Below are 27,950 nucleotides of genomic sequence, written 5' to 3'. Positions count from 1 at the left end.
TTGTTAGGTGGCGACTTTGTATCTAGCAAAGCAGCCCATGTTTGGTACTTCTTTATTAAAATCAGTTTTTCAAAACGATGTGCCGGATTTGGAAATAGTTAGTTAACTAAGAATAGTTAATTAGCATTGTTAGGTGGCGACTTTATATCTGGCAAAGCAGTCCATGTTTGGTACTTCTTTATTACAATCAATTTTTCAAAACGATTTGCCGGATTTGGATTCTTTGCTGATTTATCAATCTTTATATTGCACTTTGTGAGATCAGATTAAGAACCGTGACATTGAGGCCGAATTGTAGTAGCTAAAGAACAAACGAATTCGCGCCGTCGCGCGCGGAGCCAGGAGTTCTCCGGGGCGGTCTATAGTTTCTGGCGACTCTGCTGGGGACTTAGAGAACTTAACTCAAACTCATGATATCTTGTTTTGTTTATACTTATGTGTCTCTTTGCATTGCATTTGCATTGGTGTGCCTAGGACACCGTGTTTGCCGTATGCTATTCCTGAATGGTTTATCGGAGGCCTACTTTGAAAAGCGTGCCATAAGGCTGACCGGTTGCGGGCTCTACCACGACGGGAACACAAACCCCGATTTTTACCGGGGCACCCTTTTTGACCATTCAACCTAGTGCATATCGGAAACTGTAGTGACCATTCCAAACTAGGACAGATTGCTTACCCGATTGTAGGTTGTTTTGAAACCGTTGTGTGCGTAGTGAAACCCGAGCTCCTGACAAAATAAGATAGGGAAACCCTACCCCAACATAGGGGTGCTTTGTCTCTCATTTGCTTGTTATGTGCTTTTAGAGTGTGCCTCTACAGGAATGCATGTATCAGTTTGCAAGTCTGGGTATCAGGCCTGCGGGCATCAGTATTTGAAGAATCTATTTTACCTGAGGGTATCAGTTTTGGGGCAGCAATTTCGGCACAGTAAACAGTGTTTGAGAACGGTGTATTCAGCTTACAAGTGCCAACTATGTGCTGTCTTGCCAACTATGTGTTGTCTTTATTTAAGCCGTTATGCTGTCCGTTTTTCTGTTCATTGTTTCCTTCTTATGCTTTATTTATCTTTTTGCAAGGTAGTTTAGCACGATTGCATCCAACCAAGCAGATATTTCCCAAGCACTCTGGGTTAGAGGTCACAGACTTCATCGATCCGAGGATCTGATAGACGAACAACCAGTGTACCACTCATTACCCCGGTTATTAGACGGAGTTCAGCTAGGCGTAGTGCATCAATATAGCGGTTGCCAGATTAGTGGTCCTTGAGTAGTCGGGTTGAGATTTCCAAGTCAACTGTAAAGACAGATATACTGATTATTCAGTTAGACCAGCAGCCTATGGCAGGTATAAAAGAGATGATGCGTCAGCTCTAGAAGAGTATGCAAGCCATGCAACAGGATGCTGCCCGTCAGGCAGAAGTGGTTGGACGACAAGCAGAAGTAGTGGCCCAACGGGCAGAGTTAATCGCTAGGCTACAGCAGCAAATCAGAGCATCTGCTTCGTACCCAGTTCCTCCCCCACCAAGAGTTCCAATACTCGGGGAGATCGCCACCGTCCAGGAAAATACCGACGTTCTAACGGGTCCGGCTCTGCCCCCAATCCTATCCCAGCTATCCAAAGCGCCCACCAATCTAGTGGATTCATCGTTTGAATTTGAGGTGGATCCAACAGTGCTAAAAGTGAGCAAGCTAGAAAAGCTGTTCAAGAAGTCTCAAGGCATGAAATCCATTCTAGATATAGAGGATGGATACACCGACTCGGTCGTGACTCTGCCAGACCGGTTTAAAATGCCGCACATAGATCGTTTTGACAATTCTGGAGATCCTAAGGGGCACATGCGGCTGTTTTTGGATATCCTAAGGTCGATGGGCCTCTCCAGATTGCAGAAGCTTTCCCTGTTTGGCTGGACCTTGTCGGTTATAACGGTTATTTGGTATGCGAAACTCGAGGACTCTATTAAGAGAAGTCGGGAAGAGATGGCTGAGGCCTTCATAACTCGATACTCCTACAACAGTTAGATCGAGGTCACAACTCGTGATCTCGAGATAACTAGGCAAGAGCCAAAGAAGAGCTTCTCCGATTTTGTAACCCGTTAGGGGGCTAAAGCCTCGATGATGACCATCAGGCCGGTTGACAAAGATCAGATACAGATGGTTGTGCGCAACCTCCAGTCCAAGCTCATGCAAAAGATGATTGTCCTCCCCATACCCACCTTTGCAGACTTACATGAGATCGGGGTGCAAATCGAGGACGCAATGAAACAAGGTTTGATTGATCATGAGAGAGAGTAGCCCAACAGGGCATTCAACCGCAGTACGAATGCAGGCACGAGCAGTGCTGCAGCTGCCAGAACTTCAGATGTAGGAATGGTCACCACCACCACTCCAAAAACACTTGTAGCTACACCATTTACTGGTGCGTCCGGAAGTAGCTCGTAAATAGATAGATACGCACCCCGAGACTAGAGAACCTTCACCCCACTATACATGCCTTGGTCCAAAGCTTTGGGGGTTTTGATCAAGAAATGGCACTTCATGCCCCTAGAGTTGCAACCCTTACCAGAAAAGCTTCCTCCCTCCCATAACCCGGCGAAGAACTACGCCTTTCACCTACAGCATGGTCATGAAACTGACCAGTGCTTTCGATTGCATCATGTGATTCAGGATCTCATTGACAATAGGGTGATTGTGCCTCCGGAGAAACCGAATGTCACAACCAACCCTCTCCTACCACATGATCGAGCTCTACCTCCCAAATGCATCAACCTAATCCAAATTGGGTTTGTGTCATACGACCCTAGCATATATATCACACCTTCCCACCTATCCAAGACGGAGGTGTTTATTCTGGACAGCGCGGAATTATGCATGTTGAGCACCACCCAAACCCAACCTGAACTGGTGGGGGTTGCTATCGAAGATAGAATTAGGACGACTGCTGAGGTAGATGGTAATAAGGATTCAGGGCCTGAGGGGTCTGCAAGCTTTGTGTACAACCCGAGTGGTTACATTACTTCAACACATCAGCCTAAGCCAAGGGTAGAATTGCCAGTAGGGACAGAGATCAGTGTAGTTCGGGAGGATAGACCTAATCAGGGGCTAGATGACCTAGCAGAACTGGAAGAGGACATAGCCAACGTTCAATTTTTCAATGAACAGGACTCAGGGGACGTGACTGTCAACTGGTTTGATCTGAGAGGGTTAGCGGAAGCTACTGTGTGGCTCAACGACGATCCGAATGTTATTGAGCAGCCTCAGCCAAAATGGGGTCCGTCAATGACGGAGACATCAGCAGTGGCCGAAATGGTCGGGAATCAGAATGGACTTCCGGAAAGCACTGGTGTTAAGAATTTTTCTCAGGATCAGAGCATTTTGAGTACTGACGATACTGAGCAGCAGGCTACACTGAAACAGTTTGAGCAGGAAAAAATTGAAGACCTCGAGAGGGCTAGAAAGGCCAAAGCCCCTGTGGAGACAGAATGTGCTGTGAGCACAAGAACGGGAGGTGCTGTGTGCACAGGAATAGTTGTAATGGAACCAGATAGCTGCTTATCGATGGTCGACGGTAGGTGGTGGGAAGACGACGACTTGTGTCTTGCCCACACCGATGAAGATTGGGGACAAAACCAATCGGATGAAACCTGGTACATTGGAGAGGCGGACCACATGACCAGCGGTGGGCGGTATTTCAAGCCCCCATACCGGGATCAACTAGAGGCGTCCGGGAAAGGCAAAGAAGCAGAGAAGCAGAAAGAAAAACTGCTCGAGGAGAAGGCTGTACTGAAATAGCTCAAGAAGATACAGGCAGACATCTCTATCTGGGGATTGCTTATGGCCTCAAGAGTTCATAAACAGGCTATCATTTCTGCAATGGACAAGGCCAAGCTATCAATCGATACCATGCCTGAACAGCTGGTGGGGCTGGTCTTTCCAGGAGGAGCTTCCCCAACGTTGACCTTCACTGACTAGGAGCTGCCGCCTGAGGGCGCGAATCATAACAAACCACTCTACATCTCTGTCGAGTGTAGAGAAAAATGGATACCAGTAGTTTTTGAAGACACAGGATCTGCTATCAATGTGTGCCCGTTGAGGACGACATATGATATCATGTTAAAGCCCGCGGATTTTGTGCCAACTGCCCAGGTGATAAGGGCATATGACAATACCAGCAGAGAAGTGATGGGGATTGTGCAGATTCGGACTCAAGTTGGTCCAGGACAACACGATATTGACTTTCATGTCTTGGACGTTCCCGCAACCTTCAATCTACTTCTAGGGCGGCCGTGGCTGCACCAGGTGAAGGTAGTCTCTTCCACCCTGCATCAGATGTTGAAGTACCCCCACGGGAATGGGGTAGCCATTGTTTTTGGGAATTCTTCAATCCATCCGCCACCGGAGGTTTCTACTCTAGTTCTGAAGATTGAACATGGCGCCGAGGATGTGTTCCTGTCAGGGTTCACCCTAGCCGAGGCCCGGGTTGTACAGAATATCCTAGCTGTTGATGAGGGGTTGTATGTCAGTGCACAGTCTGTGTACCTCATGAACAAGCTCCAGCACATTCCCGGGATGGGATTAGGGAGAATTGGTCGGAATGACGTTGCAGCATCGGCCAAAGTGCCTCATAACCCACATACCTTTGGTTTAAGTTATCTGCCTACCAATGAGGACTAGTTGAGAAAAGGAAAAGAGATGGCCGGAAAGGCTAGAGCAAAGCAAACCGGGAAGCCATATGAGTTGGTGCACCGGCCCATCCAGGGTCCCCTGAACGGATGCTTTGTTCGAGAGGGGGAAGACTTCTCGTTCTGCGGCTTCCCAAAGCTATGGCTAAATGCAGAGAGGAGACGCTTGCCAGGGTTTGAGATTTTCTTTGACTTGCAATTGTCTGGGATGATGTTGCCGAGGAGTAGACAGACCCACCAGTTGAGGCTGAACAGTGCAAAGAGGAGGATTCCGACCGCACAGAGATTGAAATTGGTGTAGCACTGGCTTGTCTACTCTCAGATCCTCAGATCGTAGAGGAGTGCTTGGGGAATGACTTCTCAGTGTCCATGATTGGGAATGAAGTGGCTGCGAGCCCATCTTCAAACATTCTACATGCATCCATCGCACCCTCCCTCGTTTGGCAATACGAGAAAGGCTTCTTATCCAGTAGCACCGGGTCAGGTAGTGAGCCGGAATCTGATTCCACTGAGTTTGTGGAGTTGGAATTAGGTTCCAGCTCGTCTAAGTCTGAGTCTGGTATTCTTGGGGGTGACAACATGGATGCCACCATCCTGTCTAGGTTGTCTTTTTCTTTTTCCTTTGAGTCTGTTGTAACAGAGGAATCAGGCGATTTGGAAGTGATTAATGATAATGGAATGGCTATGGCTTCCGAGTACTTTTATGTACCCTTAATTTATTGCATTAAGCAGAATTTTCAAAATTTTGATGAAAACGACGAGGAAGAAATTCCTCTGGTTTTGCAATATTTGCTTGATCAAGAGTAGGAGAGGTTTGTAAAACCCTTGGTTGATGAAATCACCCAAATTAATGTTGGTACTAAGAAGGACTCGTGGCTGGTCCAGATCGGATCGACATTGTCTTCAGAGGAGCGCAAGCGCTTAGTCGTTTTGTTAAAAGATTTCAAAGATGTTTTCGTGTGGTCCTACGAAGACATGACTGGAATCGATCTTGAGATTGTACAGCACCGGATCCCTCTTAACCCAGAGGCCCGACCTGTTAAGCAGAAGCTTAGAAGGATCTGCCCGGACTGGGCTCTAAAGATCAAAAAAGAGGTCACCAAGCAAATTGACGCAGGGTTCCTGCTGGTATCAGAATACCCAACTTGGTTGGCCAATATAGTTTTAGTGCCGAAGAAGGATGGCAGAATTCGGGTATGTGTGGACTTCAGGGATTTGAACAAAGCCAGTCCAAAGGACGACTTTTCGCTTCCACATATCGATGAATTAGTGGACTTCACTGCTGGGCATGCGTTGCTCTCGTTCATGGATGGGTTTTCAGGCTACAATCAAATATTGATGGCACCCGAAGACCAGGAGAAGACCGCTTTTACCACCCCGTGGGGAACCTATTGTTATAGGGTAATGCCGTTTGGGCTGAAGAATGCTGGGGCTACGTATCAACGGCCCGCGACCACAATTTTGCATGACATGATCCATAAAGAGGTTGAGGTGTACGTGGACGACATGATTGTCAAGTCCAAAGAAAGATAGGGCCACTACACCGCCTTGCAGAAGTTCTTTCAATAGATCAGAGAGTATCGGTTGCGTCTGAATCCTCAGAAATGTACGTTTGGCATTACAGCAGGGAAAATGCTGGGGTTCTTGATCACACAGAGAGGTATCGAGGTCGATCCTTCCAAAATCAAGGCCATCTTAGAAATGCCACCACCGAGGACTAAAAAGGAGGTGCGAGGCTTTCTGGGTAAAGTGCAATTCATAAGACGGTTTATTTCAAAATTAACCTTGACTTGTGAACCACTCTTTGGTCTCCTGAAGAAAGGAAAGAAGGTCCAATGGGACAGCCGATGCCAAGTTTCTTTTGAACAGATCAAGCAATATTTACAGAACCCATCTGTGTTGTCACCGTCTGAGCCGGGGAAACCGTTGATTCTGTATCTTTCAGTGACTGAAAGTACAATGGGCTGCATGCTTGCACAAGAGTCTGAGGACAGAGTGGAGAAGGCTATCTACTACCTGAGCAAGAAAATGCTGGATTACGAGACCCGCTACACTCCGCTTGAGAAGGCTTGTCTGGCCTTGGTATGGGTTACTAGGAAGCTGCGACACTACCTGTTAGCTCACTCCATAATACTGGTTTCGACATTAGATCCCATCAAATATCACTTCGAGAAACTGGCACTTATAGGTCGGCTAGCCCATTGGTTGCTTCTGCTTTCCAAATTCAATCTGAAGTATATGACGCACAAGTCAGTGAAAGGGAGAGCGGTAGCGGAGTTCCTAGCCGATCACCCAGTTGAAGGGGATGAAGCAGTTGCGTACCTATTCCCAGACGAGGCCATTCTGCATGTCGAAGAAGAGACTTGGACGATGTATTTCGACGAAGCGTCAAACTAATACGGGTATGGGATAGGGGTGTTGCTGATAGCACCCGACAATTCCCGTATACCTTTAGTATTCAAACTCTGGTTCAGAGTGTCGAACAATGAGGCAGAATATGAGGCATGTATTGCTGGTTTAGAAGCCACCCTAGAACTAGGGGCAAAATGGTTGGATGTCATCGGGGACTCGAACCTTGTTGTATCTCAAGCTAAAGGAGGTTGGAAAGTTAAAGAAGAAAAGATGAGAATCTATCACCAGACCTTGGACGTGCTGATTCCTCGGTTTTAAAAACTAAATTTCGGTCATCTATTAAAAGAGAACAACATGTTCATTGATTAATTAGCAACTCTATTTTCTATGATAGACATCCCTTTCGGGGTCTGGATGTGTCCGAACATTATTGAACAGAAATTTGTGCCGGCCTACGAACTGATTGCTGCCATAGATGAGGTACAAGATGAGAATCCCTGGTATTACGACGTCCGGAACTTCTTGGAAAAAGAGGCATATCCACCAGGGGCAAATGCCAAAGATAAGAGAGAACCTATAAGAGAGAACCTTCCCCCTCCTCCTCCAAGTTCAGTTTTTTGGTGGTTGGAGTGATAGATACACACTTGTCTCTATATCTCTCTTTTGGTCTCATATTTGTGCCTTAAAGTGTAATTTTTCCATACTATTACACAAACACACACTCAAACACCATCCTTTTGTTGTTGAGGTTTCTTGAGGTTGTTTTTGGTGCTTTTGGACTGTTTTTGATCCAAGAAAGCTGCTGGAGTGGTAGCCTTGAAGAGGTTCTACAAGGGTGAGTCAACTAACCCTTTAACCCTTTGTTTTCATTAAGCTTTTAGACCTATTTGCATGGTGTTTTAGGCTTAACTTCCTACTGCAAAAAGTTCTATTTTTCAGTGCTTAAAATGTTTGTTTGAGGTCAATTTTGTGTTGGGGGTAGCCTACCCCCTCTTAGGCCTTATTTAGGCCTTGCTTTGTGCCATTTTTTTAAGCTATTGCGACCACCTTATTTTGGCCTTCTCACAACTGAAACTCAGAGGAATTTTAGTGGTGGAAATGGTGTTTTGAGGTCCCAAATAGGAGAGAGTCATCCCCTCTCCTTGTGTCTTGAATGCTTGCTTTATTTGCCTCATGTTTGAGCATGTTTGTTAAGCTTATGTTGGCCATATCTTAGCATGTATTTGGGCTTATTTCAGCGTGGCATACCACTGTTTTTACTTGGTTTTGTCATCTCGTGCATACCTAATACACTTGTAGTGTTTTTCTCACAAACTAATCTTGTATGCTTCATGAAGTAGCATGTCTTTCTAGCTTGTTTTGAGTCCATTTCAGCATGTTCTTGGTGATGTTTTTCCATGTCATACCTCTGTTAAGGTTTGGTTTGGTTGGCCCTTGCTTGCTCCATGCACTTGTAGTGCAATTCCATGAAGTAGCCCAACGTGTACCTTGCTTTAGACTGTCATTCTAGCATGATTTTGGATTAACTCTAAGGAGCTTTTGTCCATATTTTAGCATGTTCTAACTCTGATTTGTGTTGTTTTGGTCATGCATTCCATGCTTTGTATAGCTATAATGCATTCTAGCTTGTTAGCTTTGTGTATCAAGTCCACTAGCATGCATTGCTTGGGCTATTTACATGATTAGGCATCATTTGTTATGTGATTTCAGTTCATGTTTCATGTTCATGCACTCACATTTGTCACCCTTTCAATGCGTTGGAGGGTTTGCCCTTTATGCCTTAACATGAGTCATTGCGTATGCCTTCATGCCTAAGCTTGCGAGCGATCATTTCAATGTGTTTTTGGGCTTATTTTTCCATGATATAACTCTAATTTTTGTTGGTTAAGTCATCTCATGCTTGGTCTTGATAGGTGTAGTGTAATCCACCTTATTTGCCTTGCATATTCTATGCCTTATGCCCTTCATGCTAGCTTGTTTTGGCTTCCTTCCATACATGTTTTAGCATCATTTTGACATGTTCTAGTATTGTTTTGGGTTGCTCTTTCCATATGCTTCATGTTTTGCATAGCTGTAGTGCAAGTGCCTATGATAGTTTCAAGTTTTGAGCTTCATAGCATGTTTCATTCGTGTTGTGTACTTGATTTGGCATCATTTACCGTGACATTTTAGAACATGTAGCATTGCCATGTTCCCACTTCATTCACTCTTTAAGTGCCTTTGAGTGTTATGCATCGTTGCCTAGTTTGTGGCCTAGCATGTATGCCATCTTCCGTAGGTCCTTGAGCTCTCATCTTAGCATGTTTTGGTCTTTGTTTAGACCTAATTAAGCTCTGTCCATGGTTGGTTCATGCATTTGTGCCATGTTTTGCATGCTTCATATGTGTTGCTCTTTTCTAGCCTTATGCCTTAAGCACTCTAGCATGTCTTGTGCCTATTGTTTGAGTGATTTGGAATCATTTCATACCTTATTTTAGAGCCTTTAGTGTTGTCACACTCCCATGTTTATCACTTCTTGAGCACTCTTGAGAGTTGTGCTCTTAGGCCTAGTTGATGGGCTAATGCATGTGCATGCTTTGTTTTGCATTTCATGCCTTTGTTTTGGTGTTATGGCCACTGATTTGGGCATGATTGAGGTCTGTCCATTTTGGTTTAAGTCCATTGAGCATGTTTGCTTTCATGTTATTTGCATGCTTACATTGCCATGTTGTTGCATGCTTATGTTGCCTTGCTTTGTGTATGCATGCATTAGCCTTCTTTGCATGTCATTAACTTTGTTAAGTTGATCATGTTGCATTGCATTGAGTATGCCATGTTCTTCACCTCGTGCATGCCATCTTACATTACATTGTTTATGCCATGTTACATTACATGTTTTACATGCTTGTTGTTGTATTGCATTTTTTTTTTGATTAGGTGTTAATCCAAACACGAGAAACGAAGGACGTTTCATACTTGAAGTGATGAAACGTGCCTCAATTCTCGGTCGCTGACACTCTTTATCATACATGGTAGAGTTCTAGGCTTTATATGTTTATGTGTGCATTCATTTTACAATGAATTGTGCAATTTGGCTTCTCGGCCATCATGCATCGAGATGCGCGATTGGTGGCCCGAGGGTCGAGAACCGCACTCCCTTGAGCTTATGAAATAATAGAGAGGGTAGTTGTGCACATATATCTTGCAAATACATTGCCATGCCCTTTCTTTCTCTCTGTTGCAGCAAATTGGAGAAGTACAGCAAAATACTTTTCGGCCAACCAAAAAAACTAGCTGGCTAACCACTTTTTCTGGTCTGCAACAATAGAAAATGGTCGGCCAGTGGCTGGAAACTCCCCTAGGTGGTCGGCAGCCCTCCCACAGGTCCCCATGGTGAGTTAGAAGCTTTTATGGAGCTTGATACAAGGTTCTGAGAACAATTGAAAACAGAGGCAAATCGGGGCAGCGCGATGGATTTCTGAACAAAGCGGCCGGGCATGCATACACTTCTCGCCTCGAGGCTTTTGTTTTACTGCTTTCCTTAGCTAGTTTATGCTTTGGTTCTGTATTTAAATAGTTAATGCGTTTAGCTGCTTATTCGTTTTGTAATAGTTAGTTAACTAAGAATAGTTAATTAGCATTGTTTTGTAATAATTAGTTTAATTAGCTTATTATTCGGACCCTCCGTCGAGAGGGCCAATTGTTGTAATAAGCATGCGTGTGTGCGATGCATGTCTTCCAACCTGCATTTCTTTCTCCCTTTTACTTAACCGCTTACGATGGTTAGTTTTAGGGCTTATTTCGATTAGCATACTTATGCTTGCATGCGTGCATCATTCATCTATTTTGCATGCACCGGGCTTGGCTCATCATACTAACTGCATTGTATTTCAATTCCAAGTTGAATACATGTATCGAATTGTTGCATTCGCATGACATCTTAGATAGCCGAGCCTATCTTAGTTGCATTTTTGCATGTGTTGCATTAGCCATCTTAACATGAACTAGGATCATGCATGATTTCTAACTAGTTCTCTGTTTTGGCTCGGAGTACACTGTGGGTGTTTACGCTTTAGCATACTACATGAGATGTGTATGCTTCCATGTTTAGCATGCTTGCCATGAGGCTAGCTGTTTATTTGATTAACTGCCTGAATGCCTGTGGGTGAAGGTTGGATTGCTTGAATTGGAACAATTCACTGAAATCCGCGACTTAGCCTACTTGCGAGTAGCAAACTTCAAATCATTTTCTCAAAACGAACATGCAATGTTTTGTTCTAACTTAGGCAATCTAGTCTATACTTGTATGTTGTGCGCATCACATAGTAATCCTAGGTTAATAACCGGAATAAGAACACATGTGTTTTCAAAAACAAAATATCATTCTTAGTATAGGCTGATCTTTGATCGGGCGAGCGAGGGTGCTCATGGCATGACCTTCCCCTCTCGTACCCAAGTTCCGGAGCCGAAGCAACTTTGGTGATAATGGACACGTGGCCTTAGGCATGAGTCAGGGTTTCCTAAATTCCCCCAAAATAAAATATTTAGGTGGCGACTCTGTATCTGGCAAAGCAGTCCATGTTTAGTACTTCTATATTAAAATCAGCTTTCCAAAATGATTTGCCGAATTTGGACTCTTTGGTGATTTATCAATCTTACATTGCACTTTGTGAGATCAGATTAAGAACCGTGGCATTGAGTTCGAACTGTAGTAGCTAAAGAACAAACGAATTCGCGCCCACGCGTGCAGAGTCGGGAGTTCTCCGGGGCGGTCTATAGTTTATGGCGATTCTGCTAGGGACATAGAGAACTTGACTCGAACTCATGATATCTTGTTTTGTTTACACTTATGTGTCTCTTTGCATTGCATTTGCATTGGTGCGCCTAGGACACCGTGTTTGCCGTATGCTATTCCTGAACGGTTTACCGGAGGCTTGCTTTGAAAAGCGTGCCATAAGGCTGACCAGTTGCGGGCTCTGCTACGACGGGAACACAACCCCCGATTTGTACCGGGGCACCCTTTTTGACCATTCGACCTAGTGCATATCGGAAACTGTAGTGACCATTCCAAACTAGGACATATTGCTTACCCGATTGTAGGTTGTTTTGAAACCACTGTGTGCATAGTGAAACCCTAGCTCCTGACAAAATAGGATAGGGAAACCCTACCCCAACATAGGGGTGCTTTGGCTCTCATTTGCTTGCTATGTGCTTTTAGAGTGTGCCTCTATAGGAATGCATGTATCAGTTTTCAAGTCTGGGTATCAGGCCTGCGGGCATCAGTATTTGAAGAATCAGTTTTACCTGAGGGTATCAATTTTGGGGCAGCAATTTGGGCACAGTAAACAGTGTTTGAGAACGGTGTATTCAGCTTACAAGTGCCAACTATGTGTTGTCTTGTGAACTGTGTGTTGTCTTTATTTAAGTCGTTATGTTGTCCGTTTTTCTGTTCATTGTTTCCTTATTATGCTTTATTTATCTTTTTGCAAGGTAGTTTAGCATGATTGCATCCGACCAAGCAGATATTCCCCAAGCACTCTGGGTTAGAGGTCGCAGACTTCATCGATCCGAGGATCTGATAGACGGACAACCAATGTACCACTCATTACCCCCGGTTATTAGACATAGATCAGCTAGGCGCAGTGCATCAGTACAGGGGTTGCCAGATCAGGGGTCCTTGAGTAGTCGGGTTGAGATTTCCAAGTCTACTGCAGAGACAGATATACCGATTATTTAGTTAGACCAGCACCCTATGGCAGGTATGGAAGAGATGATGCATCAGCTCTAGAAGAGTATGCAAGCCATGCAGCAGGATGTTGTTCGTCAGGCAAAAGTGGTTGTACGACAAGCAGAAGTAGTGGCCCAACAGGCAGAGTTAATCGCCAGGCTACAGCAGCAAACCGGAGCAGCTGCTTCGCACCCAGCTCCTCCCCCACCAAGAGTTCCAATACTCGGGGAGACCGCCAACGTCTAGGAAAATACCGACGTTCTAACGGGGCCGGCTCCGCCCCCAATCCTACCCTAGCTATCCAAAGCACCCACCAATCTAGTGGATTCACCGTTTGAATTTGAGGTGGATCCAACAGCACTAAAAGTGAGCAAGCTAGAAAAACTGTTCAAGAAGTCTCAAGGCATGAAATCTATTCCAGATATAGAGGATGGATACACCGACTTGGCCGTGACTCTGCCAGACCGGTTTAAAATGCCGCACATAGACCATTTTTGACGGTTCTGGAGATCCTATGGTGCACTTGTGGCTGTTTTCAGATATCCTAAGGCCAATGGGCCTCTCCAGATTGCAGAAGCTTTCCCTGTTTGGCTGGACCCTGTCGGGTATAGCGGCTATTTGGTATACGAAGCTAGAGGACTCTGTTAGGGGAAGCTAGGAAGAGATGGCTGAGGCCTTCATAGCTCAATACTCCTACAACACTCAGATCGAGGTCACAACTCGTGATCTCGAGACAACTAGGCAAGAGCCAAAGAAGAGCTTCTCTGATTTTGTAACCCGTTGGTGGGCTAAAGCCTCGATGATGACCATCAGGCCGGTTGACAAAGATCAGATACGGATGGTTGAGCGCAACCTCCAGCCCAAGCTCATGCAAAAGATGATTGTCCTTCCCCTACCTACCTTTGCAGACTTACATGAGATCGGGGTGCAGATCGAGGACGCAATGAAACAAGGTCTGATTGACCATGAGAGAGAGTAGCCCAAGAGGGCATTCAACTGCAGTACGAATGCAGGCACGAGCAGTGCTATAGCTGCCAGAACTTCAGATGTAGGAATGGTCACCACCACCACTCCAAAAACCATTGCAGCTACACCATTTACCGGTGTGTTCGAAAGTAGCTCGCAAATAGCCAGATACGCACTCCGAGGCCAGAGAACCTTCACCCCACTATACATGCCTTTGTCCAAAGCTTTGAGGGTTTTGATCAAGAAATGGCACTTCAAGCGCCTAGAGCCGTGGCCCTTACCAAAAAAGCTTCATCCCTCCCATAACCCGGCAAAGTACTACGCCTTTCACCAACAGCATGGTCACGAAACCGACCAGTGCTTTTGATTGCGTCATGAGATTCAGGATCTCATTGACAACAAGGTGATCGTGCCTCTGGAGAAACCAAATGTCACAACCAACCCTTTCCCACCACATAACCAAGCTCCACCTCCCAAACGCATCAACTTAATCCAAACTAGGGTTGTGTCATACGACCCTAGTATATATATCACACCTTCCCACCTACCCAAGCCGGAGGTGTTCATTCCGGACAGCGCGGAATTGTGCATGTTGAGCACCATCCAAACCCCACCTGAACTGGTGGTGGTTGCTATCGAAGATAGAATTGGGATGACTGTTGAGGCAGGTGGTAATAAGGATTCAGGGTCTGAGGGGTCTGCAAGCTTTGTGTACAACCTGAGTGGTTACATTACTTCAATAGATCAGCCTAAGCCAAGGGTAGAATTGCCAGTGGGGCCAGAGATCAATGTAGTTCGGGAGGATAGACCCAATCAGGGGCTAGATGACCTAGCGAAACGGGAAGAGGACATAGCCAACCTTCAATTTTTCAATGAACGAGACTCAGGGGACGTGACTGTTAACTAGTTTGATCTGAAAGGGTTAGCGGAAGCTACTGAGTGGCTCAGCAACGAGTCGGATGTTATTGAGCAGCCTCAGTCAGAATGGGGTCCGTCAATGACAGAGACATCAGCATTGGCCAGAATGGCCGAGAATCAGAATGGACCGCCGGAGAGCATCGATGTTAAGAATTTTGCTCGGGATTAGAGCATTTTGAGTACAGAAGATACTGAGCAGCAGGCCACACTGAAATAGTTTAAGCAGGAAAAAATCAAAGATCTCGAGAGGGCTAGAAAGGCCAAAGCCCCTGTGAGGATGGAATGTGTTGTGAGCACAAGAACGAGAGGTGTTGTGTGCACAGGAACATTTGTAACGGAACCAGAAAGCAGCTTGTCGATGGCCGACAGTATGTGGTGGGAAGACGACGACTTGTGTCTTGCCCACACCGATGAAGATTGGGGACAAAACCAACCGGATGATACCTGGTACATTGGAGAGGTGGACCACATGACCAGGAGTGGGTGGTATTTCAAGCCCCCACAACTGGATCAACCAGAGGCGTCCGGGAAAGACAAGAAAGCAGAGAAGTAGAAAGAAAAACTACTCGAGGAGGAGGCTGTACTGAAACAGCTCAAGAAGATACAGGCAGACATCTCCATCTGGGGACTGCTAATGGCCTCAAGAGTTCATAGACAGGCTGTCCTTTTTGCAATGGACAAGGCCAAGCTATCAATCGATACCACGCCTGAACAGCTGGTGGGGCTAGTCTTTTCGGGAGGAGCTTCCCCAACGTTGACCTTCACTGACAAGGAACTGCCGCCTGAGGGCGCAAATCATAACAAACCACTCTACATCTTTGTCGAGTGTAGAGAAAAATGGATACCAGTAGTTCTTGTAGACACAGGATCTGTTATCAATGTGTGCCCGTTGAGGACAACATATGGTATCGAGTTGAAGCCCGCGGATTTTGTGCCAACTGCCTAGGTGATAAGGGCAATGACAATACCAGCAGAGCAGTGAAGGGGATTGTGCAGATTTGGACTCAAGTTGGTCCAGGACAACACGATATTGACTTTCATATCTTGGATGTTCCTGCAACCTTCAATCTACTTCTAGGGTGGCCATGGCTGTACCAGGTGAAGGCAGTCTCTTCCACCCTGCATCAGATGTTGAAGTACCCCCACGGGAATGGCGTAGCTATTATTTTTTGAAATTCTTCAATCCATCCGCCGCCGGAGGTTTCTACTCCAGTTTTGGAGATTGAACATGGCGCAGAGGATGCGTTCCTGTCAGGGTTCACCCTAGCCGAGGCCTGGGTTGTACAGAATATCCTAGTTGTTGATGAGGGGTTGTATGTCAGTGCACAGTCTGTGTACCTCATGAACAAGCTCCAGCACATCCCCGGGATAGGATTAGGAAGAACTGGCCGGAAAGGCGTTGTAGCATCGGTCGAAGTGCCACATAACCCACATACCTTTGGTTTAGGTTATCTGCCTACCAAGGAGGACTGGTTGAGAAAAGTAAAAGAGATGGTCGGAAAGGCCAGAGCAAAGCAAAACGGGAAGCCTTATGAGTTGGTTCACCGGCCCATCCAGGGTACCCTGAACGGACGCTTTGTCCGAGAGGGGGAAGACTTCTCGTTCTGCGGCTTCCCAAAGCCATGGCCAAATGCAGAGAGGCAGCGTTTGCCGGGGTTTGAGATTTTCTTTGAGTAGATGTTGTCTGGGATGATGTTGCCGAGGAGCAGACAGACCCACCAGTTGAGGTTGAACAGTGCAAAGAGGAGGATTCCGACAGCATAGAGATTGAAATTGGGGTAGCACTGGCTTGTCTACTCTCAGATCCTCAGATCGTACAGGAGTGCTTGAGGAATGACTTCTCTGTGTCCAAGATTGGGAATGAAGCGGCTGCGAGCCCATCTTCAAACATTCTAGATGCATCCATCGCACCCTCCCTCGTCTGGCAATACGAGGAGGCCTTCTTATCAAGCAGCACCGGGTCAGGTAGTGAGCCGGAATCTGATTCCACTAAGTCTGTGGAGTCGGAATCAGGTTCTACCTCGTGGGGAACCTATTGTTAGAGGGTGATGCCGTTTGGGCTGAAGAATGATGGGGCTACGTATCAACTTGCCGCGACCACAATTTTGCATGACATGATCCATAAAGAGGTTGGTGTACGTGGACGACATGATTGTCAAGTCCAAAGAAAGAGAGGGCCACTTCACCGCCTTGCAGAAATTCTTTCAACGGATCAGAGAGTATCAGTTGTGGCTGAATCCTCAGAAATGTACATTTGGCGTTATAAGAGGGAAAATGTTGGGGTTCTTGATCACACAGAGAGGTATCAAGATCGATCCGTGCAAAATCAAGGCCATCTTAGAAATGTCACCACCGAGGACTGAAAAGAAGGTGCGAGGCTTTCTGGGTGAAGTGCAATTCATAAGACGGTTTATTTCAAAATTAACCTTGACTTGTGAACCACTCTTTGGTCTCCTGAAGAAAGGAAAGAAGTTCCAATGGGACAGCCGATGCCAAGCTGCTTTTGAACAAATCAAGCAATATTTACAAAACCCACCTGTGTTATCGCCGCCTGAGCCGGAGAAACCGTTGATTCTGTATCTTTCAGTGATTGAAACTACAATAGGCTGCATGCTTGCACAGGAGTCTGAGGACAGAGTGAAGAAGGCTATTTACTACCTGAACAAGAAAATGCTGGATTACGAGACTCGCTACACTCCGCTGGAGAAGGCTTGTCTGGCCATGGTATGGTCTACCAGGAAGCTGCGACACTACCTGTTAGCTCACTCCGTAATACTGGTTTCGAGATTAGATCCCATCAAATATCTCTTCGAGAAATTAGTACTTATGGGTAGGCTAGCCCGTTGGTTGCTTCTTCTTTCCGAATTCGATCTGAAGTATATGATGCACAAGTCAGTGAAAGGGGGAATGGTAGCGGAGTTCCTAGCCGATCACCCAGTTGAAGGGAATGAAGCAGTTGCGTACCTATTCCCAGACGAGGCCATTCTGCATGTCGAAGAAGAGACTTGGACGATGTACTTTGACAAAGCGTCAAACCAATACGGGTATAGGATAGGGGTGTTGCTAATAGCACCCGACAATTCCCGTATACCTTTAGCATTCAAACTCCGGTTCAGAGTGTCGAACAATGAGGCAGAATATGAGGCATGTATTACTGGTTTAGAAGCCGCCCTAGAACTAGGGGCAAAACGGTTGGATGTCATCGGGGACTCGAACCTTGTTGTATCTCAAGCTAAAGGAGGTTGGAAAGTTAAAGAAGAAAAGATGAGAATCTATCACCAGACCTTGGACGTGCTGATTCCTCAGTTTGAGAAACTGAATTTCGCTCATCTATTAAGAGGGAACAACAGGTTCGTTGATTCATTAGCAACTCTATCTTCTATGATAGACATCCCTTTCGGGGTTCGGATGCGTCCGATCATTATTGAACAGAAATTTGTTCCGGCCTACGAACTGATTGCTGCCATAGATGAGGTACAAGATGAGAATCCCTGGTATTACGAAGTCTGGAACTTCTTGGAAAAAAAGGCGTATCCACCAGGGGCAAATGCCAAAGATAAGAGGGCAATTCGAAGAATGACTGCTCAGTTCATCGTCTGTGGGGTAAACTGTATAAGAGAGGTCATCTCGGGATGCATAAACTGTGTGTTGATGTTGAAGAGTCCAAAAGCCTGATGGAGGCCATCCATGGAGGAGAATGTGGATCGCACATGAACGGGGTGATGCTAGCGCGGAAGATCCTTAGACAAGGATATTACTGGTCCACCATGGAGGAGGATTGTATTGGCTTTGTCCAGCGATGCCATAAATGTCAGATCCACGCAAACCGCATGAACATTTCGCCCTCGAAGCTGTACAATATGACTTCGCCAGGGCCGTTTTCAGTCTAGGGGATTGATGTAATTGGGGCTGTCACTCCGAAGTGGTCTAATGGACATGACTACATTCTGGTAGCGATAGACTACTTCACGAAGTGGTTTGAGGCCCAATCTTACACAGTGTTGAAGGCTTCGCATGTTGCAATGTTCATCAAAAACAACATCATCTGTCGTTACGGGGTCCCGAACGAGATTATTTCAGATAATGGCTCCTACTTCAAGAAGGAGGTAATCGATTTGTTAGAGAAGTACAATGTGGCTTTTCATAAGTCATCTACATATCGGCCGCAGACCAACGGAGCAGTTGAGGCCGCCAATAAAAACATCAAGCACATTCTACAGAAGATGGTGGAAACCTACCGGAACTGGCCAGATAAGCCACCATTTGCTCTGTGGGGCTACCGGACTTCAATTCGAACTTCTACTGGAGCAACTCCATATTCCTTGGTTTATAGATGGTGGCTGTTCAACCTGTTGAAGTTGAGGTTCCGTCATTACGAATATTGGCTGAGTGTTAGATAGCTGAGGCAGATTAGCAGCAGAGTAGGTTCGAAGAACTCATGCTCTTTGATGAAAGAAGGCTGAAAGCACTGTATCACGTTCAGGGTTATCAACGAAGAATTTCCAGGGCTTCCAACAAGAAGGTTATGTCCAGGAATTTGAAAGAAGAGGATCTTGTGCTCAAAGACAACCGAGCTCCCATCCACGACCCTAGGGGCAAGTTCAGACCTAATTGGACTGGCCCTTACATCATCAAGTCCTTATGGTCGGGCGGAGCTATGGTTCTGATGGACCTAGATGGCCTAGAGTTCTCCCAGCCGATCAACATGGACAAGTTGAAGAAATACTATCCCTACGTGGCTCGCTAGGCCGAAAACCTGAAAGGGCGACCTAGGCAAAAGTTAGAGCACAGAAAATTGAAATATTAAAAATTGAGCTCGTAAGGTTGAAAACCTAAAAAGGGCAGCCTTGGAAAAAGTTAGAGCACAAAAGGAGAGTGTAAATACACGAGCGAACCCGAGCCAAACTACATAAGGCATGATTCCAGTCCTTGGGATACATAGGCAACTTCATTCTGAAGTCCTGCCGTAAACACTTCCCCGATCAACTTTGTCCATGTGATCATGTTTGGTCATCTTCATCTATTCTGCATTCAAGAGCTCGATTGTGATCTCCAGATGCAGTGCTATTCAGACTAGGGGCAACTTTTCAGTTGCTGGGATCCGGGGTTGTACATCTCAGTGATAGATCTCAGGCGTGTCCAGTTGTAATCCATATCGAAAATGGTTTTGAAAAGCTTTAATAAAAGTTGATTTTGCTCAAATTAATCTTTTTACAACTTAGACCATTTTTGAACCAAACGAAAAATTTTTAGTACCCACAACCTTCAATTACATTAATTTCAATACAAAGTTCTACTACTCTTGAATACAAATTGAAGTTGCTTTTTATTACATTCATAAAGAAAACTTGAAAGTACTGATTAAAGCAATTAAATTCGGGGCATAGTCGGGTGTTCCTGCATCCTCTCCTAGAGCTTGTGAAAGCCTATGATGCCGAAGTGGGCCTGACCTGTGCCTCTTCATCAAGACAAGTTATGCACTCATCAGAGAGACTGCAACTGAAAGTGAGAACGGGGCCAAAAGCTCTCTCATCCTCCATGTTATGGCATACCAAGCTAGCTGTGTGCCTCGGACTAGAAATGCAGCAGAGTACTCTATCCCTTCCTCTGGGCAAGTCTGATCATGTCCGAACTGGCGCCAGAGTCGGAACGGGAAGTAAAGTACACAGTGTGCCATCCCGATCAACTGAATCCCGAGCTGGCGAGTCATACTGTAGCTCATCGCTGGTAGATTAAGCCAGGGGCAGCGCCAAGCAATGTCAAGAGCAGTCAAACTGCACATCCATTCGTACCACCATCCCTCATTAGGGGCATCGACTAGAACTCGCCGGAAGAAATAGCCGCGAGCTGAATATGCTGGGCATGAGTCCACAATCTTCAACTTATCCATCAACCATATCTGGGAAGGGATGAAAAATGAGAGATTAAAGAATAGAGAGGGGTACGTTGAGAGAAAAGCGAAAAAAACGGTTTTGAGAGAAAAACTGAGCCTGAGGGCCGAGTGATGTGAAAAACATATGTGAGATGGGGTGGGAAACATTACCTGCAGCAGTAGTGGACTCCCCGCGAATCTAGTCGTCTCTTGGTGATGGAAAGCGTCCAAACCCAACAACGTCTCTGCTAGTGTCATGGCGACACAGCTCTTGCCCTCTTTCAAGCCCTCGGTAACCTCAATCAAACGGGCTCTAAACCCACCGGAGCCTGGGGCAAGCAAGAAATGTGACAACATACACAAGCAAAGTCCATGTCGCCAGAAACCCTGCCAGCCATGATCGCCGCGATCGCCGGCATCAGAAAATCGATGAACCAAGCTCGGAATGTATAACACTCCGTCACAAATCAATGGCCAAGCGTCATGCAAAGCAAGCCCGCACATCCGTCCTAAGGCTTGGACGTGACTGAAGCGGAATTGTGGCAAAATCTCTTCCTCGCGTTCAGACTCCTTCAAAGCTTGGAAGTCTTCGAAAATGGGACATATCTCTTGTTCACCAAATCTAAAGACGTGTGTTACCGGATTTCAAAACCTTGTCGCGGCATGAAGAAACGGAAGACGCAGCGGGGTGCGACTCAGCGTGAATAGTGCATTTACGCCGAAGCCCCGGAAATTTACCTTTTCCGAGCCATCCAAGGTAGCAATCCAATTTGTGAGATTTTGGACAAGAAACCCCTCCATTTTGATGCAAAACTGAGTTAGAATGAGGGAACCACGAAGTTGGAACCTTTATGAAGGATAAGGCACTGTTTGGAGGACAAGTGTCAGAAAACTGGAGGTCTCCAGGCCAAGTGGTCAGCCGACCACTTTTTCTGGTCAGCTAGCTAGTTTTTCTGGTTATCCAGCTACTTGTTTGATCTGCAGAACAAAAAACTGGTCGGCAGGCTCCTATGGTGGTCGGCCATGTGCAAAAATGTGGTCTCCAGCTCTTTCTTGTCTCCAGAAGGGAGTCTCTAGCTTTCCTGTGTACTGAGAGTACTGAAGGTTCGAGTTTACCTCGGTTTCAGATGCGCTCCTTCGCTTTATTTTTCCAAAATGCATTTGCTTATCGAGTTGTTAAGTTTTTCTTATCGAGTTGCTGCTTTTTGATTATCGAGTTGTTGCTCTTTGTTTATCGAGTTGTTGCTCGTTGCTTATCTAGTTGTAAACTTGCTAAGGTTTTGTTTTTTCTTAGTGAGTTAGGTTGTTTTGTTTGTTACGTTGGTTCACTACCTGACTTGGCAATACACGGTGTTCAATTTCCATTCAATCTCATTTTTGTGCAAAATGATGCGATGCGATGCATAGAATACAAATACAACACTTTTTGAACAAAAAGATGTTTCATTCCATCATGGTCTTTTTTTTTATAACATTTTACAATAGGGTACAAGTTTTGACGAAAATAAAACTGCCTAAGCTGTACAATGTGCTACAACTACATGTAAAACAAAAAATAAAGCAGGAACATCTGCATCAGTGCTATCAAGCTCAAGATCGAGAGGCCCTCTTCGGCTGAGCAGCCTCTGTACCACCGTCGCCGGCACCACCATCTGAATCGGAGTCGCCGTCCTCGGAATCCTCCTCGGCGTCACCTCCGTCCTCAGAACCTGAACCAGAGTCATCATCTCTGTCTGCGGATGTCTCCGACTAAGGATGCGCAGACTCCTCCTCCTCGCTGGACTTGTCATCTAGTCTAGCAGGTACTCTATGTCCCTCTCGGCTGCGAGTCAAGACCCCTCTCCTAGCTGCTCGAGAAGGCTTGGATGGCCCGGGCTGTAGCGACATAACCTGAAAAGGGCAGTTTGAATACATTAGCCAGAGTATGTATATCAGATGCAGATACAATAATGCTACATAGAGTGTGCGCATGCAAATATAGTATGTGATGTGTCAGATGTGCTCTACACATGCAGTGAATCAATATAGTGAAGTTCTCAATTTCAGTATGTCATCGGAAGTATGATAAATGCAAGGAAATTGAAAAGTACCAGAACGCCGAAGGCGTACAGCAGCGTCTCCCTTCGCAGGACCATGCTCTCGAATGAAGACACCACCCCGAGCAACCCCTCTGCATACTCTCTGGGAGGCTCCAGATGCAAATTCAAATCATCAGTGAATGAATGAATGTCTAAATATCTTAATGATAAATGAAAACTATGGAGCATATCGGTGGTGAGTCAGGGTCACTGACGTATCGATGATCGGGCAATGGAGGCTCCAGTGGAATCTGGTAAGATGTCCCATACCGCCAGTTGGTCAGCTCAGCCAAAAGATCTGGCCACCCAGCATACTGGCAATTCGGGGGGATCCCTCTAGCCCCACCCCTCGATGTACTGGCCATGCTAGTTGAAGGGACGTCTGCAGCTCGAGCGCGAGTCGATGATGGCATATTAGCAGCCCTCCTCGTAGGAGTACGAAAACCTGTCAGTGGAGGCATCAAGTATGTATGGGGATATGTCGTGTACTCTCCCTCCTCCAAGAATAAAACTGCATCGGCACCCAACATAAGGTCATTAACCTCCTGAGGAGTAAGACACTCTGTGGACCGCATGTCCAGTGGAGGCGGTGAGGGAATCTTCTGAGCGGCGTTACCCATCGTCTGATGCATGAAGCGATCCCCGAGAAACCAGGCCTTGCCGACTGGTCCCTCAAACAAAACCCTGTATCGGGAGGCGCCCCATGCCCCGTCGAACTGGAACTACGAATATCCGGGCATCTCCAGTTAAGGCTGCCAAGTGATCTGCGGATAGCAAGTTTATAAACTGATTAGATGTCAAACATATGCAAGATGAATCAAAACTGAAAGAATAAAGAACTGAGAGTTTTGGTTTACCTCGGTCGCCTGCACTATATCGAAGAACTGCCGGAGATATGGCAGAGTCTCCCGGGGCCTGGACCAGCACCGACCCTCAAATCTACGTGAATAAGGGATCTCAAGAGGTGCCTCGACCTCGAGTTCAGGGGCGAGTGTCGGGAAGTAGGCCTAAACCCACAGCTGTGAAAAGCAAGACAGTGGCTGTCAAAATACAGAATGTACAGAAAATACAGAATGCTGAGGGCAGAATGCAAAGTACAGAATGTAATATGTGTAATGTGTGTTGTGTGTAATTTACAGATAATGAGAAGCAGAAATGTAAATCAAAAGGGCAGAATGTACCTCCTAGGCTCGCCAGTAGCCACCTACTATGGTCCCCCGCTTGCGGGAGGTTGCGCTCATGTAGCAATAAAGGGTAGCGACGCCAGCGTCGCCCTAATCGAAGTGCTGGACCTGTGATACGTCTACTAGAGCACTAAGAAGATAAAGCCCGACTGTGTTTCCCCTGTCGGAGAACAGTGTGGTCCCGAGGAGAAACATCAAAAATTCCTGGGCATACTGTTGTATGGTCTCCAAAGTCTCGGGCATAGTCCTCCTATACTGCTCGGCGAACCAGGTGTACCTGAGCCTGCCTGATGATCTATCGATCGGTGGATGGGCTCCGAGTAGATACGTCCAAGCCGCCTCCCACTCGCCCATATCGGTATCATATAGGATCGGTCGGCCTGCCATGTCGAGGCCCGTTAACATCGAGAAGTCATACGGGGTCATTGTCATGTCCCCGGCAGCAGAGAAATGGAAGGAGTTGGTGGTGTCCCACCATCTCTCTACAAGTGCACCTAAACGGGTCCTGCTAGCCGGATGACGCGACAACCTCATACAAAACGGGCCAAATCCCGCCTCATCAACAATCTGTCGAACTGCATCAGGGAGCTCCATATACCACTCCCTCGCAATAATCGACCCGTACCCCCGTGTGAAGCGGGAAGATACCTGCGGGTAGAATGAACAGATGTAATCAGTCTAAAAAATAAACTGAATGCTGTGTTATGAACTATGTGTTCAGATTGAATAGTGTGTTATGTTATGAGTCGTATGGAAATTAAACCGAATGTTGTGTTATGAGCCGTGTGTTCAGATTGAACAGTGTGTTGTGTTATGAGCTGCATGCAAATTAAATCAAATGCTATGTTATGAACTGTGTGTTCAGATTGAACAGTGTGTTATGTTATGAGCTGCGTGCAAATTAAACCGAATGATGTGTTATGAACTGTGTGTTCAGATTGAATAGCGTGTTATGTTATAAGCTGCGTACAAATTAAATCGAATGCTATGTTACGAACTGTGTGTTCAGATTGAACGGTGTGTTATGTTATGAGCTGCGTGCAAATTAAATCGAAAACTGCATTATGAACTGTGTGTTCAGATTGAGCAAAAACTGCGTTATGAATTGTGTGTTCAGTTTGAGCAAAAACTGCGTTATGAACTGTGTGTTTAGATTGAGCAAAAACTGCGTTATGAACTATGTGTTCAGATTGAGCAAAAACTGCATTATGAACTGTGTGTTCAGTTTGAGCAAAAACTGCGTTATGTACTGTGTGTTCAGATTGAGTAAAAGTTGCGTTATGAACTGTGTGTTTAAATTGAGCAAAAACTGCGTTATAAACTGTGTGTTCAGATTGAGCAAAATACTGCATTATGAACTGTGTGCCCAACATGAGCAGTGTAATGTGCTGTGTGCCCAAAGTGAGTTGTGTGCCCAAAATGAGCTGTGTGCCCAAATGTGCTGTGTGCCCGAAGTAAGCTGTGTGCCCAAATGAATAGAGTGTTGTGCTTCGAGCTGCGTGCCAAATGCACAGAATATTATGGTGTGAGTTGTGCGCCAAACGGACAAAGTGTTGTGTTGTGAGTTGTATACCAAATGAACAGAATGTTATGTCGTGAGCTGTGTGCCAAGTGAGCAAAGTGTTATGTAGAGAGCTGTGTGCCCATGCGAATCGGATGTTGTGTGCAAGTTGTGTTCAGAATGAGCAAAAATACTGTGTATGTAAATGTGTTCAGAACGAGCAGATATAATACATAGCGAAAGCATGAAGTGTGCAAGAAATGCAAAATGCATCGCAGAAAATGCAAAAATGAAGTACGCACCTCTCATGCATGATGAGATAGATGAGACTCCGGCTCCCATAGTAGTAGGTCTGCGGCGCTCATCGCGCGAAGTCTGTAAAATGGTAGAATGTGCTAGGAGGTAGGATGTGCTCCCGCGGATGGTACCCCTTCGGGTCAAATGGCCGTATCCTCGGTGGCAACGGTATAATGTCGGGCTCATCCTCTACTCTCGGGGAGCCTCCGCCATACGGAATATCGTCAGCCATCTGAAGAAATCCGCAAAAATGAGCAAAAATGAGCGAAATGGGCCGAAATTGCAAAAAGTCAACAAAAGTCAACTCTCGGGAAGAGGAAAAGCCAACAAAAGTCAATGCACGGGAAAAGGTGCTAAACTTCGAGAGAAACTTACCTCAAGTGGTGAAAATGGAGGAAGAAACTCCGAAAACAAATTCTAATCGGTTCAAAACGAAAAGAATCGAAAGTTTTTGTGAAACAACTGGGCGTTGGAAAACGCATATAAAGTGCTAATTTGAGGGAGAAAAGGGTCTAGGAGCAAAGGAGAGTGGATTTCGGCCTTGGAGGTGTGAGGAAAAGTGTTTTGGAGTTGAGTTTTTAAAGATCTCCATGTGAAAAGACCAAGCTGCCCCGAAGTTGTGTAAACTGGTCGGCCAGCCAGTTTTTCTGGTCGACCAACCACTTTTGTGGTCAACACCTGGTCGGACACTGATGTAGGTGGTCGGCCACCCTCCTGGATGATCTTTAGGGCTCCATTGTTCTTCCTGTGTGTTTTGGTGATGATTGGAGTCCTTGGCTCTCAAGAAAAGTACACTTTTTGGCTCGAATTGTCCCCGCCGAAACTTTAATTCAAGTCTTCAATGCGTGGCTCATTATTACTCGTCAAGAGCAAGGTGTATCCTTTTGAATACGTTGTGAGCCCTCCGAGAGGTAAATTGGAGGCTCCGGTTAAATTGCTCGCGTTAAGGCTTGTATCTCCTTTTTCAGTGTTTTGTTTCAAACATGTTTTTGAAGTTACACTAAAATGCATTGTTATGCTCACCTCTCTTGCATTTGTTATGCACACCACTTGTCGCATTGTTGTGCACGTCTCGTTGCATTGTTATGCACACCTCTTGTTGCATTGTTATACACACTATCCGGTTGCATTGTTATGCACTTTTCACATGCATTGCTATGCATGTTTCCATCGGCATTGTGTATGCACGCGTTTATCTCGCATTGGAATTGTACCATGTTATAACGTTGAGCATATGCTTCTAACTATATTGTACCTGTTGAGTTTCTTTCTTATGCAGGCATGATATTGTACGTATGGTTCATTTGAATTTCTCTTCCTTCTCCGCGTGAGACGCAGTAAGAATTGCATAATTTTCTTACATCCTTTCTGCATGAGATGTAGTTTGGTTCGCATTCATTCACTTGCTTAAACTGTTGCATTTATTGTGTATAATTGCTTCATTACAGTTTTCTTTGCATGATCATAAGTTATGTTTGGCTTTGTGCATGTCATTTGCATCTTGCCCCTGCCTGCGGGCACATCTCCTTGTTATCTTGCATGTTTGTCTAAGTCTTCGGCCTTATCAAAAATGGGTCGTCTCTGGACTTTGACATTCACTCCCATCACTTTTCGACTTCCAAGTTCTGTCAAAGAGGGGCAACTATAGACACCCCATTTTTGACCGACCTTAAGACTCAGACGTCATCGATTGAGCGCTCGGTGATTGTGCATGTTGAGCTCGTTTCAAGGTTCTAGAGTTTTGGCCGAGTGCCTTGCCTCCGGGCCTCTAAACGCTTTGTGCTTTGGCTCGGTTTGCAAACCGAACCTTGTTTCTCTTCCCTGGAGGGAGGGAGAGGTCTGTAGACCACCCTTTTGCGATCATAGACCACGTTTCGCTCTTGGAGACTACTTTCTGATTTTCGGAGGCTTCGGCCGCGCGCCTTGTCTCGGGACCACTTAACGTTCTCCGTTTGGCTTGGTTTTTGAACCATGCCCCGTTGCCTCTGCCTAGAGGGACACTGTGGTCCGGGAGACCACTTTTGTGGTCGTAGACCACTTTTGATGCCTATAGACTAGTTTTCGAGGCTTTCGGCTGCGCGCTTTGCCTCCCAAACTTTCGTCTTGCATCCTTTTTTGGTTTGTTTTTGGAACAAACCTTGTCTTCCTTGTTTGGAAGGTGGTACAAGGGTGGGAGACAAGTTATTTCCCTTAGAGACCACTTTTCTTCCCGCCAGCCAGTTTTCTGGTCGGCCAACTGGTCTCCTTGGTCTTTGGGCCACCTTTTTTGGTCGGCCACCACACCACTGCCTTGCTTTCATGTTGTAAACCTTCTCCCCCCATGGCCGACCACTTTTTGTCTTAGGAGACCACTTGTGGTGGTCGGTCGACCACTTCAAGTAGCTGGTCAACCACTTC

Source organism: Camellia sinensis, chromosome 4 (genome assembly GCF_055761805.1).
Source record: "Camellia sinensis isolate YWXY chromosome 4, ASM5576180v1, whole genome shotgun sequence".
NCBI classification, from domain to species: Eukaryota; Viridiplantae; Streptophyta; class Magnoliopsida; order Ericales; family Theaceae; genus Camellia; species Camellia sinensis.
This window is presented reverse-complemented; position numbering follows the sequence as displayed.